This window comes from Lepidochelys kempii, chromosome 2, assembly GCF_965140265.1.
Source record: "Lepidochelys kempii isolate rLepKem1 chromosome 2, rLepKem1.hap2, whole genome shotgun sequence".
Lineage (NCBI taxonomy): Eukaryota > Metazoa > Chordata > Testudines > Cheloniidae > Lepidochelys > Lepidochelys kempii.
The window spans coordinates 217,211,200-217,213,957 of NC_133257.1; the positions used below are offsets into that span (position 1 = coordinate 217,211,200).

Sequence of the window (2,758 nt, forward strand, 5' to 3'; positions counted from 1 at the left end):
TCACGATTTCATCCCAGCCAGGTTTTGTAACGTTCAGTGATTTTGTTTCTTAACGCCCCAGCCTCCTGGAGTCTTGCGAAAGATTGTTTTGTCGATGGGCAATACTGCTGGCTAGATGGTTCCTGTCTCTAGCACAGGAATATTGATGTGGGGGAAGGGCTTCCTTTCCTTCTCCACATCACCCCCTTAACAGTTTCAGTGGCGACTTTCCCATTGTACCTACCTTGGGCAAGTGGGGAGGGAGCAGAGCAGAGATGTGTGTGAGAGAGAGACCCCCGCACCAGTCAGCAGAGCTGACCATGCACAAGGGAAAGAGTAAGCTGCCTCCCAAAAACAGAGGAAATAACTTAGGCCTTGTCTATACTACACAGTTTTGTCAACAAAATGCAGCTTCTGTCAACACACACTGGAGTACACTCAACAGTGCTCCTCCCACCGATTTAATTCCCCTGCTACGCCCACAAAATAAAACCCCCTCAAAGAGCGGCATAGAGCTTTTTGCAAGGTAGTTAGAGTGATACAATGCCAGGGTAGACAGTGCACTTCCGTGTGTTGCCATAATTGGGCTCCAGGAGGTGTCCCACAATGGCCATCATGACCCTTCTGGTCAGCAGTTTGAATTCTGCTGCCCTGCACTCAGCCACCTATTTAAAGATCCATGAATTGTAGAACTTCCTCTTCCTGTTTGCTGTGAATGGACTGTTCCAGCTGACCATGCTTGCTTTCTGCAACAGATGTGCTCCCACATGGAGTACACCAAAGCTGTTGGATTTGCTGGGTCTGTGGGGAGAGGAGGCTGTGCAGTTGCAGCTTCACTCAAACTGTAGGAACTTTGATATCTACTGGCAGAGTGGTCATGGCATGCAGGAGAAGAGCAATGAAAGGGACATACAGCAGTGCTGTGCTAAGATCAAGGAGCTGAGGTGGCATACCAGAAGGCAAGTTAGGGCAACAGTTACTCTGGTGCAGTGCCGATGACATGTCACTTCTACAAGGAGCTGCACGCCATCCTGGGTGGTGACCCCATCACCAAGAGCCCCATGGATACTTCGGGGGGACTGGAGGCAGCAGCCAGTGGAGTCAACCCTGAGGATGAAGTGGTGGATGAGTAAGTGGAGTTGGAGGAGGATGTGGGACATGTGACAAGGTCATCCAGTGGTGTGGCAAGCCAAGGGCTATTTTCGACTCCAGAAGGGTCTAGCCAGTCCCAGCACTCTGACTCTGGCACTTATGAAGCAGGAGAGGCAAGCTCTGTTAAGCACGCATTTTGCTTTGATACTTCACAGTCATAGGAGACTGAGGTCTCATTTTCTTTGTTATAAGGTAGAGGAGGGATAAGGGATAGAAATTAATAGAGCCTATGCAGCTACGCAGTGAGGGCCCAGTGGAAAAGTTTGGTAATGTATACCAGAATGTCCCAGGAATCCTCCATAGAGATCCCTAGGAAACGTTTGTGTAGGTACTCAGCAACCCTCTGCCAAAGATTCCTTGGCAGAGCTGCCTTGTTTCTGTCCCCACTGTAGGAAACGTTGCCATGCCAACTGGCAATTATTTCTTCAGAGACCAAAGCAGCATACAGGTGAGCAGCATACAGACTTAGTCTGAAGCTGCACACATGCAGGAGATGCACCCTGGCATCTTGGGTTACCCGCAGGAGTGAGGTATTGGGTTTGAGTACCCCAGCCTTTGGAAGAGGGTACCAATATTCAGAATATCCTCTTCGCAAACCACCCATATCCTTTGTCCCTTCTTGCTCATTCCCCCTTCCTGACCCTCCACGCTGCCTGCCAAACTCATCATATTTGGGACTCTCGTCAAGTGGTGTGCTAGCAAAGGGACAGTGAGAAAGAGGTGTGTGTGACTTTTGTGATTCACGGCTTTGAGTGCACTCTCAGTACCGTCTCTGTTCATTGTTTCTTTAGCTTCTGCAGATGTGCCCTTGAGGACCAAGCCCTACACACTGGTGGAACACCTCTGTCAGAAAAGGAAGCGAACCAGGAGGAGTAAGGAGGAGGCTATGTTTAGAAAAGTGCTCCTGTCAATAGATGCAGCACATAGCGAAACAAGAGCATGGAGAGAGACAATTAACGAAAAAGTCAGGTTGGATAGCCTGGAAAGGAGACATGGACTGGATCAGATGATAGATGGACAGGAATGGATGATTAAGCGACTGGAGGGACATAGGTGCTCAAGTCCCTTGTAGTGCAGTCTGAGCACATCTGTGCACGACTCCCCCTGCAGCCAATACAGAATGCCGTTCCATGCTCTCCCCAAACTCCCCCCCATACATTCCTCACATGTTCCCATTCCGTCACAGCACCCCTTGCAGTCCACCCCTAGGGCCTGGTTTTATGATGAAAGCTGGAGTTACACACAGCTGTGAGAACCTGAACCGAGAGACTGCTCCTCATTGCCACGTCCCCTGTTTGCAAAAATATATGTTTTAATCTTTTAAGTAAAGCCTAATATTTGAAACAAAATGAGTCTTTGTGTCATGCACATGGTAGTTGCTGCTAAAATTCAAATACAGTGACTATAGGCAGGAACATTGGCTCACTACAATTAAACCTCAAGAAGCAAGCATTACCGGGGTCATTTAAGGCAGCAAGTAAACATTGCCTGACCGAATACATCACATAAAGACTGGTGCTCGTTGTCAAAATGCTCCTTCAGAGCCTCTCTAATTTTAATAAGGAGGACTTGTGGCACCTTAGAGACTAACATTTATTTGAGCATGAGCTTTCGTGAGCTACAGCTG

The 2,758-nt window shown here is 48.5% G+C and overlaps 1 long non-coding RNA gene across 1 annotated transcript; it reads left to right on the forward strand.

Annotated features, from left to right (window-relative positions):
• The first annotated feature begins 27 nt into the window (after positions 1–27).
• LOC140907581 (uncharacterized) lies at positions 28–2,480 on the forward strand. Its single transcript, XR_012157546.1, has 2 exons — positions 28–1,108; positions 1,923–2,480. It is a non-coding gene; the product is annotated as an uncharacterized lncRNA (long non-coding RNA).
• Positions 2,481–2,758: the final 278 nt, after the last annotated feature.